Raw genomic sequence first — 15,394 nt, 5'->3', positions numbered from 1 at the left:
CTCTGGTCTGGGAGACCTTACCCTTACAGGCAAAATGCCCATGCAGGAAACATCCACAGCCATTAATAGAACAATAAGGTTCCTTTGTGTCGAATCTCTGGCTCCCATCCAAGTCACTCCTCCCCTTAGGGAAATACAGCCAACCCTTTCCAGCTTCACTTATCCCCAACTTTTGCCAGGCAGTTGCAAAAGTTCAGTTTGCATGTTGAAGACGTAGTGTGTATCTTGCTTTCAGTAAGGTCTTTGACGAAGTCTCTCATGATACTCTTGCAGAGAAGCTGTAAAATGTGGGTTGAACGAGGTAACTGTTAGGCGGATTTGTGTGGGGGATGAGTTTGACAAAACTGCGGGAGGCAGTGGAAGACTGGAGTGCCTGGCGTGCTCTGGTCCATGGGGTCACGAAGAGTCGGACATGACTAAATGACTAAACAACAACAACAGACTTAGGCAAGAATAACCACTGTACCAATAAAAGATGGGGGACATCTAACTTGCTAGTAGTACATGTGAAAAGGATCTAGGGGTTTTAGTAGTCACTTCACACGAGTGAGCAGTGTGATGCAGCAGCAGCAAAAAAAAGCTAACATTCTTCTAGACTGCATCAACAGAATTATAGTGTCCTAATCAAGGGCAGTAATAGTGCCAGTCTATTCTGCCTTGGTCAGTCCACACCTGGAGTACTGTGAGTACTGTTCAGTTCCAGGCACCACAATTTAAGAAGGATATTGACAAGAGCTGGACATGTTCAGAGGAGGACAACCAAGATAACAAAGGTCTAGTAACCAAGCCTTGTGAGAAATGGTTGGAGGAGTTGGGCATGCTTAGGCTGTCCAGTGTTTCCAAAACTTGGGTCTTGAGCTGGGAGTTGTAGTCCAAAAACATTTAATAGAAGAAAAAGTCCAGTAGATAATGCTCAAGAGCAGGTAGTGTTGCTGGTGGATTTTGCAGGACCTATGAAATTGCTTTTGCAGGACCTAGATAAAAGCAAGCTGGCCTCCATCTGTTTCTGATATGCAGCAATCAGCAGACAATTTTTTCTCGGTATGAAGGTACATATGCTAATCCTTGCAGAGCAAACTAGTATTAAAGGAACCGTTACTGCATCTAGCTCAAAAGCTGGGTCACCCTTGTTTCCAGCTCTTGAGTGGGGTTCTAGATTCCTTTGGGATATGTATAATCAGGACATTGTGGCAATAGCTGTCAACATGGTATTGTCTCTCATCATGTGGTCATTATGAGAGGCTTAGTTCCTCTGACCCTGAAGGCAATGCATAGTCATCACGGAAGTACTGGTTGCCAATGCTACTGACCCAGTCCAACTAAGACCCTGGAGAACTGGGCTTCTGAAACTCTTCCCAAACCAAGCACAGTACATACCAAATAAATAAAGTATGAAGATACATTTTCTTGTAATTGGCTTCAGGAGGCTGTTGTATGTTTCTGTGCTCTGCTCTTTGTCTCCTCTCCACAAGCAAATATGTGACAATTTAATTAGCTACAAGGCCTTAAGCAATATGAACAAAAGCAAAGCTATATGAAGCATTGCAGCAGTTACTTGAGAGAACACACACACAGAATCCAGTGGCTTGGCAACCATCACAGGCTCATCCATCTTTGGGTTCTAAATCTGGCTGTGAGTGAAAAAGACTAAAATCCAGTGCAGACATACTTTGCAGTAGGACCCATTCACCGTCTTGTACCCAGGTTTGGGTGGGTGGGTGGGGTCCCAGTGCATGTTCTGCACATGATGGTGTTTGCCTGGCATGCACCATGTGTGTGTGTGACATGTGCACAACATGTATCACACGTGCAATGCTGCATCATCAGGAGGAGACCAAGCACAGAGTCCAGTATGGCGCCGCTTCCTCTCTTGCACTCAGGAGGTGTGAGACACTGAACTGTGCTGTGATTGGCTCTGCCCCTCAGATATTGAGGGGGCCAAAGACACCTCCGCTCCAGGAGTTGGGGTGCCTGGTCCCATCAATCTTAGAGGCATTTACATACATAAACCTGCATAGCATATGGCAGCAACTGTCCCAGAAACACCCCCCTCCCACTGATGGAAGCTTTTAATTTCATCCATCATAGGCTCTTTGGTAGCAAGCAAAATGCTTTGCATTCTTGAATCTGTATCAGACCACCGGCCCATCTGTCTGGCCCAGCATTGTACTCTTGTGAAGTCTTTCCTGCTTGTGCTACCTGAGATCAATTAACTGGATATTGAATCTGCAAAGCATCTGCTTTGCAACTGAGCAATTTATCCTGTGATCTTCCTGTGTGTAATGTATTAGTTTGTAGATGAGGATCTGTAGTCAGGCCACCCTATGAGTTTTTGGATGGGTGAAAATTTGAATACAGTTGTTCAACAACCAAAGCCAACATACTGGCCACCAAATCTCATGCTACCTCTCGTAGTATTACTCTGCTTCTTACATTGGGGTCTTCTCCTTGCTCTTTAGCAGTTCTGGAGTTGCAAAAGAAGGATCCAGTTATTGCCCTGCAAGTAAGAAAGAGACAAACTCCCGCCCCCGCCCCTTATGAATTATGGAGGAAAACAGATCCTTTTTACTTCCCCCTACAAAATGCGCCTGGACGGATTTGTCTGCAATTTGGCAGGCTTAGTCCACTCTAGAGGACTTGTGTGCCTGTAAATTTTATCCACTTTGGCCCAAAGGGAGAAAAGTTATTGCTTTTATACAGAGTGGCTCAGAACCCACACAGAGACTGAAGCGGAGAGAACAGAGAGCAACTCAGAAATAGATCAGATTCTTTTAAGGCATAGAGATACAGCAGATCTTGTGCCCTGTGCATACTCCTAACGTGTACGTCTGAGTAACTAAAGATCAGGGCTTCTCTCCTCCTACTTCAAGGGGGAGGTTGGTTGCTGCCATTGTTAAGCACTTGGGAGTCAGAAACCAACTAGATCCTGATCTACCTTCTTCCACCACACTTTCATATTAGCTTAATGGTAGCTTGTCGTAATACAATACCATACCATATTCAGCAACTGTACTGTGTTTGAGAAGTTGTCTTCAGTGTTGCCTCCTGCAAAAGCCCCAGGCTTCCACAGCTATATGTAATCTGTGGCAAGAAGAATCTGATCAGGTTTATGTTCCCTTGTCTGACACTCCGCGAAGCTAACCCAACTCCAATCAGCAGACAAGACAAAGAAGGTGCTGTGACATTTCAGACTTGTAAGGGAAACCCCCCTGATAAATACCAGGTCGTCCCCTCCCCAGGAAAGGACGGGATAACATTACACACTAAATTAAAACTACGGGAAAGCATATTTAGTCCTGTGGCAAGAGTTTTGCAATAGGCAGACCATATTAAAATGGGAATGGCTCCAAAATATTCAGGAACAAACTTATTGGCTGAACAGGGAGGGGGAGGGATGGGACCAGTCAAAGGAACATTTGTGAGTACAAAGCTCTAATTTTTGGTCACTTTGGCGTGTGCGCTACTTAAAAGTAGAAGAACATTCCTTTTTATCACGAATCAGTGCTGTTTCCTGTTGTAACAGGAAAATTGACATGCTGTACCAAGTAAGAGAAAGGTACGAAAGTCTGCTGTACCATCTGGTTTCACAACACTGTGTATACAGTTGAACCAGTGGCAGTAGTATTTATGGGTGCGGGGAGAGAACCCCAAACTCTTGCAGCTTCTGCGGTGCCTAATCCCTTCCTTTAAGCACCCACAGTCAGAACAGCACTGTCTAGTAACTGGCTGCACCTCTTCTTTACATAAACAGATACTTGAGTCCCCATCATAGCACCCATGGGCACCAGTGCCCCCTGCCCCAAGATTTATCAGGGTGCCTGCCATGCTCCCTAGTCCCTTTCGTGCCAGATTGTGAACTAGAATAGCCATATGAATTCCTCGTCGCTCTCCCAAGTACAGTGGTACCTCAGGTTAAGTACTTAATTCGTTCCGGAGGTCCGTACTTAACCTGAAACTATTCTTAACCTGAAGCACCACTTTAGCTAATGGGGCCTCCTGCTGCTGCTGTGCCGCCGGAGAACGATTTCTGTTCTCATCCTGAAGCAAAGTTCTTAACCTGAAGCACTATTTCTGGGTTAGCGGAGTGTGTAACCTGAAGCGTATGTAACCTGAAGCGTATGTAACCCGAGGTACCACTGTAGTAGTAGTAGTAGTAGTAGTAGTAGTAGTAGTAATAATAATAATAATAATAATAATAATAATAATAATAATAACAACAACAACAACAACAATAAAATTATTTGTACCCTGCCCATCTGGCTGGGTTTCCCCAGCCACTCTGGGCAGCTTGCAACAAAGATTAAGAATACATTAAAATGTCACACATTAAAAACTTCCCTGAACAAGTACTGAAAACACTGCCTGCTTATAAGCCTAATTGGCCAGCAGACCAAAAGAGAAGGCAGTTTTCTCTGCTGGTAGCATCCTATTAGAAGAGACAGGACAGTTTTAATTGGATGCTACCAGCAGGAGGGAGCATGGGCTCAGAGAAGAGGAGATAGCAAGGCCTGGCTGCATCTGTGCTTTCGTAGTGGAAAGAAAGGTACATGATGGGAGAATGAAAAAAAAAACATCCAGGGCCCATGGGAGGGTTAAAAATGGATCAGTAGAGGAGTTGCAGGGGGAGGGAGTAAAAATGGAACAGCTGAGAAAGGGACCAAGGACAGAGCAGTCAAGGCTGGTGAGAAAGAAATAAGTTTGCGTATAAAAATGATCCAGGAGAGAAAGTGTGTGTGATGTTGGCTGTCAGACATAAAGTCTTCCTTGCATGAAGCCGATATTTTATGTTCTGTGAAATGGGCAGTTTGCCTGCCAGACAGATATAGAGGGAAAATAGTTTATGGCTTGTGTCTGTCCATGCATTTCAGCCTGGATAGCTCAGTTGGTTAGAACAGGGGTCAGCAACCTTTTTCAGCTGTGGGCCGGTTTACCATCCCTCAGACCATGTGGTGGACCGGGCTATTTTTTTTTTGGGGGGGGGGGAATGAACAAATTCCTATGCCCCACAATTAACCCAGAGATGCATTTTAAATAAAGGCACACATTCTACTCATGTAAAAACACCAGGCAGACCCCACAAATAACCCAGAGATGCATTTTAAATAAAAGCACGCATTCTACTTATGTAAAAACATGCTGATTACCAGACTGTCCGCGGGCCGGACTGAGAAGGCGATTTGGCCGCATCCGGCCCCCTGGGCCTTAGATTGCCTACCCCTGGGTTAGAGCATGGTGCTGACAATGCCAAGGTTGCAGGTTCAATCCCCATATGGGACAGCTGCATATTCCTGCATTGGAGGGGGTTGGACTAGATGACCCTCAGGGTCCCTTACAACTCTATGGCCATCTCAGCAGCTGTTCAGAGACATAAGGACACAGGGGGAACCATGCTGGGACAGATGAGGAGGCTGTGGTGTGCAACTGGCCTCCCATCAGTGGAAACACCACACTTGCGATGAGGGAGAGGGGCAAGGAGGAGGGGAGTTTGGCGCTGTGCAGATGCACTGGTGGGAATGCAGGACTGGCTCTGCCAGCGCACTTGCACAGCACCAACCTCTCACGCCTGATAAGCATTGCTATGCTGCTGCTGGTAAGCCAGGTGTGTGCCAGGATCCTTCCCCTTTGCCTGCCCCTGGATCAGACCAGAGGCCTCTCTAGTCCAGTATTCTCACAGTGACCAGCCAGATGCTCGTGGGAAGCCTACAAGCAGGCCATTAGTGCCATCAAAACTGCCCACAATTTACAGTATAGTGATGTTGACCACAACAGCATCCAGTATTGTGGGCCCTCTTTCACAGAACTCTCTCCCAGCTGAGGTCAGACAGCCCCCGCTCTCTGTTGAACTTCTGGCACCAATGGGATACTTTTTTATTCTAGCAGACATTCTGTCTTCTGCTATGGGGAATAGTGTGGGTGGGAGCTCAGGCACTGAACTCTGGCGTGGGAAGAGATATGTCGCAGGTTTCTAAGAATTCCCTATGCTCATAGAATCATGGAAGGGACCCTGAGGATCCTCTACTCCAGTGTTTCCTAAACTTAGGTTGCCAGCTGTTTTTTGACTACAACTCCCATCATCCATAGCTGGCGAGATCAGTGGTCAGGGATCATGGGAATTGTAGTCCGAAAACAGCTGGTGACCCAAGTTTGGGAAACAGTCCAACCCCCTGCAATGCAGGAATATGCAGCTGTCCCTTATGGGGATCGAACCTGCAACCTTGGCATTATCAGCTTTCTTTAGCAAACAATGAATTACTTGGCACGTTCTTTATTGCACTTCACATGACCTACCCTTTCTTCTGCCACTCTCCCATGTGAGCCACAGCTAGGGCTCATCCACACTTCCTCTCGTTCTGCTGCTTTCCCCCAGAGGGAAACCGGGCTTTAGTGCTCAATTGGAGTAATTTGGGTTTTCTGTGGCTTGCCATTTGTTCCAATTTAGAGACAGAGAGTGGGTTTTCCATGGGAAAGGAGCAGGGCAAGGGGGAAACTGCTGAGACCTGTTCTTTCTAGGCTTGGGACAAGTGGCAGTGTGGATGAGCCCGTAGTCTGTGTCTCCTTTTCTTCTTGGTTCTTCTATAGAGGTTTCTCATCCTGGCTGTTGCAAATTCTCCTGCTTCTCTTGCTTAGGAAACACATTATGCGCCCTGCAGTCCCAAAGATATCAAATGACTTTCACGTGGCATTGCTTCTGGTGTTGTGAAACTTAATTATAAAGTGACTTGCATAAGCTGCTGCAGACAGAAAAATATGCATGTGCATCAGCCTGCTCTTTTGCAGGGCTTTTTTTTAATTAAAAAAAAAATCCAAGTCCTAGCAATTAGAGCCACTGGAAAACTTCCTAAATAATGAAGTTTGTCAATGCAACGCAAAACAAAATGAATCGGTTGTACATGTGCTGAGGTGTTTCTGGGGTGGGGTTGGGTGAGGGATAGCTGCTCTGGACTCCTTTTGGAGGAAAGGCATAACAACAATAACAACTTTTTTTTCATTAAAAATGAGATGCTGGTATTCTTATAAGCGTCAAAGCACAAAACGGCTATGATAGGCAGCAAAAAAAAAAAAAAAAAAAAAAGAGGATGTGCACTCCATATCAGTAAGAACTATACAGTGGTGCCTCGCAAGACGAAATTAATTCGTTCTGCGAGTTTTTTCGTCTTGTGAATTTTTCGTCTTGCGAAGCACGGTTTCCCATAGGAAATGCATTGACGGTTTTAAGAAAAAGGCGCAAGACATTTTCGTCTTGTGAAGCAAGCCCATAGGGAAATTCGTCTTGCGAAGCAACTCAAAAAAAAACAAAACTCTTTCGTCTTGCGAGTTTTTTGTCTTGCGAGGCATTCGTCTTGCGAGGTACCACTGTATAAAAAACACCACACACACACACACACGATAATATTTTGTGCTTCCCCCAAAAGAAAAGCACTAAAGATTGAGTAGTAAACACTAGAGTTAATTGGCATTATGTTTAATGCCATTGTCAATCCTTTCTTTAGGACTAATACTTAAAGAGATCTATCTGCACACAGCAGGCCCAGCAGCAAAGCACTTGAGGAGAGGTTTCTCCTGCTAAGTAGATAATTGGCGGGGGAAGCCTGCAGTTTGTCATAACAAAACTGTACCTCAGCAGGAGGCCTTTCCTGTCAAAAAATTTCCTCTGCTTAGCTGTGTGCTTCCCAATCCTTTCTAGTTACTGTTCGGGCTAACAAGTGGGAAAGGGATAGGCTCCTTTTGCTCCTTCCCAGCTGCACAGCATGTTTGCAAATGACAGGGGGCTTTTAATAAAAGCAATCTGGATATAAACACAAAGGCAGCTAACACACTGGAGATTAAAAGAAAACAAAAGCCACAAGACTGAAAAAGCTGGCCTTCAGAGTACCCTAATGATGTATCATTGAAAAGGGTGCATCTCTCACAAGCACTAGGGGACTGTTGCCTGTGTTGTTGTTTTTTACATGAATTGCTGGATAACCCATGCACAATGAGAAACAGGGACATGAGCACTATTGGGCTATAAAGGTAAGAGAGTAAGGAAAGGACGCCTGTAACCCACAGGAACAGAAACTGATGAATTAATCCGGATCCAGCTCTGCCATTGAAGGCTCAAGTAGCCTCTCTGGCTAGAAACCTGGAAAGGAGATGGTCAATGGGAATTAATAACCCATGGATACGGACTCTGTGGAATAAAGGCGAATGAGGGATGTACTGAGAGGTGTAACTCTGTATGCGACAGGGCATAGAAGCTGGGAAGAAAAGAAATGAGAAGGCCACCCTCCTCCTCCACAGAATCACCAGGGTAGTAATTCTGGAACCAAATACATAGTTTGGTACTGTAAACATTGTCCTGAATTCTGAAGGTGTGCTCCTGACAACAGTGCGATGGAAAACAAAGAAGACTATGAAGAAGAAGAAAAAATTAAGGCTGCAAAATGGTACATGTGGTTCAATGTAAGTATGTGAAGTTGGGGGGGGGGGATAAATCCCTATACCACAACTAGGGCAGGAATCTTCGTAAAAAAAAAAAAAAAGCCTTCTCTTGTGTTCTTAAATAATTACCAGGTAAGTTTTTAGCAGGGTCCTCATGTTTGTGTGCATTTTTTATGTTGTTGTTGTTGTTGTTGTTACTGCAGCTGTTTGGAAATTCTCTAGCTCTGCCTAAATTAGATTAAAATAAAGAAAATGGAAATGGGTGGGAAGGTCACCCTCCCCCCCCCCCAATGTGTGGATACCTCTTTTCAAGTGGGCACATTTCCATTCCTGAGGCTGAACGGGAAGAAATTTGATGGGGCAAGGAGGAGAAGCAGTTTTTTTCAGTGCCCCATTTCAGAGGCTGGGTGAGAGGAACGTGCTGGTTAAGTGTGGAGAAAGTATTTCTGAGGGGGTGGAACAGGAATGGTGGTTTGTTTGGCCAAGGCATTATAAGGAAAGCATGTGCAAATGACCGAGGAAGAGAGAGCAGCTAGGTTGTATTGCTGAGGGGGAGATGGACTGTGTATACCGTGTACATTTAAAGTACAGTATTTCCCTCAAAGTATCCTGGGAGCTGTTGCTTGTTAAGGGTGCTGGGAACTGTAACTCTGTTAGGGGCAAACTGCAGTTCTCAGGATTCTTTGGGGGAAGTCAAGTGCTTTAAATGGATGGTGCGTATGCAGGCAGGGCCAGCCCTCCCATGAGGCGAGATGAGGTGACCGCCTCAGGTGGCAGGGTCCACCAGGGCATCAGATCCCGATGTAGATTAGGGTTACATTACTAACAGTGCTTATCCCGTGAATAAATATGGAGGGACTGTGGGGGCAAGACAGTCTATTCTGTATCCTGAAGGGTTTTGACTTTTCTAGACTGAGCTACGTCAGCTGAGTTTAAGCAGCTTTGGAGATTGTTATGCTTTTGCATGCTTTGACAGACTACTTGTATTGCATTTGGAAGGACCTGAACATATGTCCTGGAGCAAAATTACCAAGATTATTTACTCAATTTGATGCGGGTCCAATGGGCCCTCTTATAGGTTGCCTCCTGGCTCTCGGCTCTCTCATTTTGTTTCGTTAAAAATCCCACTTGCTTCAAATAAACAGCAAAGTTGCCGGACTGACTGAAGTAAGCAAAGGGTTACTACGGTGACAACAGCACAGCATCCCTCCACCCTCCACTGTTTAGATTTTTGGAATGGGAACAGCTACTTATTAAGGCTGTTTTCATAACTGATGCTGTCTTTTTGTGAATGCTGTTAGCTTATAACAGAAAGCAGATGAGAACAATACTTAAATTAATGCAGCTATTGCACATTCAATTTACAAATGCAGGGAACTCATGCATAGTTTTTAGAGTAAATAATTTGATGATGAGCTGGGGAATGGATGTTGGCTGGGTCTTGCTGGCTCTGTTTTGTTTCAGTTCCTCAGCCCTGTCATTTAGTTGAGGACCAGGTTTGTCTCAGCATCTAACCAGTTTCCACAGCAATTCAGATAACATTTTTGCATCAGAACCACCAAGCCTTTAGTAGTTAAAGGGTGTTGGACAAGGTCCTGGGAAACCAGGGCTCAAATCCTTGTTCAGAGATGAAGCTCACTGGATGACCTTGGGACTGTTACAGCATCTCACCGTAACCAAACACACAGGCTTCTTGTGAGGCTAAAATGGTATCATGATGCTGTCAGCGGCTCCCGCTGGGCATGTTTAGCCTGGAGAAGAGGAGGTTAAGGGGTGATATGATAACCATGTTCAAATATATAAAAGGATGTCACATAGAGGAGGTTGAAAGGTTGTTTTCTGCTGCTCCAGAGAAGCGGACACGGAGCAATGGATCCAAACTACAAGAAAGAAGATTCCACCTAAACATTAGGAAGAACTTCCTGACAGTAAGAGCTGTTTGACAGTAGAATTTGCTGCCAAGGAGTGTGGTGGAGTCTCCTTCTTTGGAGGTCTTAAGCAGAGGCTTGACAACCATATGTCAGGAGTGCTCTGAGGTGTTTCCTGCTTGGCAGGGGGTGGGACTTGAAGGCCCTTGTGGTCTCTTCCAACTCTATGATTCTATGATTCCTGGCTGGTTGCCCAGGAAAGTATAAAGACAAGGAAAAACTTCTTACAGTCCTTTTTGTCATACATTCTACTCATATTGATCCAGAGCAGATTCCAACATATAAGTTAGCAGAGTAAAAACTTAAACATGTTGCAGGATTCCCAAAAAATAGACCAGAGGCAATTAATATTTCATCCAGCAGAGCTTTACTGCTACTGAAGGCAAATGAGCATAATGGTCACAAATCCAATACATTCCGGTTTGGCACGGTCCATAAGAAATCCAGTTGCAGCAGACTTAACTTAAACTTACAATAACTTGTAATAAGACTAAAACCTTAACACTAAGCATACTATGTATAGAACGTCACACCAGAAGGGAGAGAGAAAGAGAAACCCAGGCTCCTTCTGACCTTTCTATTATAGTCAGCATGACCTGGACAGAAGAAATAACAGAACCAGTTTAAACCAGCTGTGCTCAGCTTCTCTGAAGGAATAACCCAAACATCATGAACCTTCTGCTTGTTTCTAGGCAGAATGTGTCAGCTAGAAACTTCCAGTTTGCACCAGATTCTTTCACACAGAGAAGCTTCCAGAACCCTCTTGAATTAATTAGAATAGGAAAGAGCTCTACACATCAGATCAATACTCTCTTTACCCAGAAATGCAAACTAACTCTTTTTTTATTTCAAACTTTACAGAGAGAGGCTATAGAACCCAGCCTCTTGGACAGGGGTCAGCAAACTTATTCAGCAGGGAGCCGGTTCACTGTCCCACAGAACTTGCGGGGGGCCGGACTATATATTTTTTTTTTGGGGGGGGGGGAATCAACAAATTCCTATGCCCCACAAATAACCCAGAGATGCATTTTAAATAAAAGAACACATTCTACTCATGTAAAAACATGTTGATTCCTGGACCGTCCGCGGGCCAGATTTAGAAGGCGATTGGGCCGGATCCGGCCCCCAGGCCTTAGTTTGCCTACCCATGCTCTTGGATAATGGTGTTGTCCCAAGTGAATCTCCACCCCACTTCTCTCCCACTTCCTCATTCGTCATCATCACCACCTTCTCTATGGGTGCCGCTAAGTGCCCTCAGTCTTTGAGCTCTTTGCTTTCCTACTTTTAAGGATTGCCGGGTTCTGGGAGGTGGTGGGTCTGGAATGCTTTCTAGTGACAACATGTCATCCAGTGGCTGCTCTGACTCTGTCTGCTCTTCCTCTCCCATTATTTCCCAGCTTTCCCCTCATCTGCCTCTGATCTGTGACCTCCCACAAGCCACTTTTGTACATCTATACTGTCTTCGTCTCCCTCCTCCCTGGTAGAGTCAGGATGGGGAGGTGGTCTCCACCATTCTTACCCCTCTGCCCAGCTCCTGACATCGCCCCCCTCTCCATTGCCCTCCTCCTCTGCCCAGTCCCTGACAAATGGGCAGGAAGAGAACCTCATGTGCCACCTTGAGGTCCATGGAGGAAAGGTGATGAATAATTTAAATGAATAGTGGGGCTGCTGGTTTAAAGCCCAGATTGGTTTTGTGGATTAGGTAATCCATGCTGACATGTTCTCTGGAACCCGGCCCCACAGCCCAGTGGCATAGCGTGGGTTGTCAGCACACGGGGCAAGGCAAGTAATTTGTGCCCCCCGCTGCACTGTCCCTCCCCCAGATAGTCCCTCGCTCTCTCTCCGCACCGCACACCCCTCCACAGTGGGAGGCGACCCGGCGGCTCGGATCGGATTCGCACAGCCAGCACTGCAGTGAGAGAGAGTGAGCGAGCCAGGTAGGGGCAGAGAGCTGCGAGTGGGAGCGCGCCCCCCCAGATGTTGCGCCCGGTGCGGCCGGCCCCCCTGCACCCCCCACGCTACGCCACTGCCACAGCCAGCCTGCTAGGTCTCAAAAGCTTCCCATTTGGAAACTTGGAATTGTGTTCATCTTGTGGTGGTTTCATGCTTTCTTTGGTTGCCTTTCTGACTACCACAACTGCAAAGGCTGCAGGATTTCCTGGGGGAACCAACAAATGTGAGCTCATGTTGGGTTTTCTTCCTGAGATTAGCTCTAGTTCATGACTTGATTCCTGTATGCATCCATCTGGCAATAGGTTGTCCTCAACGATGTCTATAATTCTTGTGCAGAAAATGTAATCTCAGGGGTGGTGGTCTAGCTTTATTAAGAGCACGAGGTATTTCTTTGTTCAGCTAACTTACCCAGTGCTCCCCTTAACCTTCCCCTGCTATGCTGTGCCAGGCTAAATAGAGAGGTTCTAAATAGTGCAGTGCTACCGAGGCTAAAGTCAGGCGGAATATGAAAAGAGAATGCATATCCCTAAGCTGTTTGGTAAGCCTGGCTTCCTTCCAGCTTTGAAACTAAAATGAAAGATCTGCATACCAGCGAATCAAATGTTAGTTTTATTTTGTTTGTTTAATGATCATAGAAAATAAAATCCACTCTTCAGTCCAAAGGCTTGCTGAGCAGCTTACATTCATTTAAACAAAAAAGCAATACAATGAAATGAAATTAGTAAAACCAACAGAACGTTAGCATAAACCAGAGGTCGGCAACTTAAGGCCCATGGGCCGGAAGCGGCTCATGAGGATCGCTTAACCGGCCCATGAGCTGCCCCCGAACTGAGCCGACCGATCGGCAATTCCATGCGCACTGTGCTAAACTGCGCAGTGTGGGGACTCTCTTCCGCGGCTCCGGAAATCGCTTCTGCGCATGCCCAGACGCTGAAAACCACTTCTGCGTAGGCACAATTTTCAGTGTCTGGGCATGCGCAGAAGCGATTTCTGGAGCCGCAGACATGTGCAGGCGCTATTCTGAGCACAGTACATTTCCGAGCACAATTCAAAGTGTTGGTGCTGACCTTTAAAGCCCTAAACGGCCTTGGTCCAGTATATCTCCACCCCCATCGTTCTACCTGGACACTGAGATCCAGCACCGAGGGCCTTCTGGCGGTTCCCTCATTGCGAGAAGCCAAGTTACAGGGAACCAGGCAGAGGGCCTTCTCGGTAGTGGCGCCTGCCCTGTGGAACGCCCTCCCACCAGATGTCAAAGAGAACAAGAACTACCAGACTTTTAGAAGACATCTGAAGGCAGCCTTGTTTAGGGAAGCTTTTAATGTTTGATGTATTACAGTATTTTAATATTTTTTTGGAAGCCGACCAGAGTGGCTGGGTATAAATAAATTATTATTATTATTATTATTATTATTATTATTCCAATGTCACACTGCGCCGGTCTGGCCCATGGAGGATCTCCGCAGGAGTGACCTGGCCCATGCCTGGTAAGCCTTGCCGATGCCTGGCATAAATACATAACAAATGCTTACTGATCTAGAAAGGTCTGAGAAAATTAAAATGTCTTCAGCTGGTGCTGAGAAGTCATCAGAGCTTCAGGTGACCATACTGTACCTGAGAAGAGCATTGCAATGAGATAATTGTATTAGGTAGCAGGAATGTGAGTGCTGAATTGGCAACTCCTAGATCCCTTTCTCATCTCAATTATTCTGCACCTGACAAGGAATGCTGCCCCCTCCACCGCTCTGTCTCATCTATTCCATTGCTTTTCCTGCTACTTCACAAATTCCTCATTCACAAGAGGACCTCTCCTCTTTCCATGACTACTAAGATTACTCAGGAGAAAATAAAACTGCTAGTATCATGCTGGGATAGAAATCTATGGCCAACCACACTAGATACACAGAGTAGAGTTCTGGTTGCTGCATCTCAAAAAGGATACAGTGGTACCTCGGATTACGAACTTAATTCATTCTGGAGGTCCGTTCTTAACCTGAAACTGTTCTTAACCTGAAGCACCACTTTAGCTAATGGGGCCTCCCGCTGCCGCTGCGCCACCGCCACACAATTTCTGTTCTCATCCTGAAGCAAAGTTCTTAACCCGAGGTACTATTTCTGGGTAATGTAACCTGTATGTAACCTGAAGCGTCTGTAACCTGAGGTACCACTGTATTGTTGTGAGTTTTGTGGGGTTAGTCGGTATGATGCCTGAATCCCTTCCAGTTCTTGGGATCCAGGATCCAGCAAGGGTTAAAATATAATGGAGGAGTTAATTGTTGAAATGGCCAGGCCAGCTTCTTGTTTTTTTTTTTTTTTTTTTTTATAATTCTTTTTATTAAGTTTTTCCACATCATTCACAACTAACAACAAATCCAAAAGAAAATCACAAAAAACGAAGAAAAACAACAAACAAACAAACAAACAAACAAAATAGTACACCATCAAAAGATAATTCAAAAGAGTACTTCCCTTCATCTCGGTCTGGGTTGTATAGCCATCCTTCCTTTCTGCGGTCTTAATGTTCTCTCTGTATCTTCGCTTCACAGATTTTATATTTCGCCTACTGTAATTTTGATATTGCCTAAATTTGTTTCCGTATATGCTATAAATTTGTTCCAAATGTCAATAAACTTTTTACTTTTTTGATGCCTGATTCTTTGTGTCAACTTGTCTAACTCTATGTATTCAAATAATTTAATCTGCCATTCTCTAATTGTTGGGATAGTAGTAGTTTTCCAATTCTGCGCCAACAATATTCTAGCTGCTGCCGTTGCATACTGAAACATTGTCTTATCCTCTTTTTTGATATCCTCCCCGACCATCCCTAATAGAAAAGCCTCCGGTTTCTTGGTGAAATTATATTTCAAAATCTTTTTTAGTTCCTCGTAAATGAATCCCCAAAACCTTTTCACCTCTACACATGTCCACCACATATGGTAGAAATCACCCTCTTTTGTTTTACATTTCCAACACTTCTTATCTCCGGTCTTATACATTTTCTGCAACTTTACCGGGGTAATGTACCAGCGATACATCATTTTTTCCAAATTCTCCCGAAGTCCCACACAGGCTGTAAATTTCATATCTATCTT

General features: G+C 45.1%; 1 long non-coding RNA gene across 1 annotated transcript in view; it reads right to left on the bottom strand.

Annotated features, from left to right (window-relative positions):
* Nucleotides 1–14,414, bottom strand: part of LOC310680755 — a 90,453-nt gene extending 76,039 nt beyond the window's left edge. Inside the window, exon 1 of the long non-coding RNA XR_014512911.1 lies at nt 14,253–14,414. This is a non-coding gene — a long non-coding RNA (uncharacterized lncRNA). The remainder of the gene's footprint in view (nt 1–14,252) is intronic.
* Between the last annotated feature and the right edge of the window lie 980 nt (nt 14,415–15,394).

The sequence above is a fragment of the Podarcis tiliguerta genome (assembly GCF_965153285.1).
Source record: "Podarcis tiliguerta genome assembly, chromosome: 6".
In the NCBI taxonomy this organism is placed as follows: domain Eukaryota; kingdom Metazoa; phylum Chordata; class Lepidosauria; order Squamata; family Lacertidae; genus Podarcis; species Podarcis tiliguerta.
Note: the sequence above shows the minus strand (reverse complement) of the source record. Positions and strands in the feature narration are given on the sequence as shown.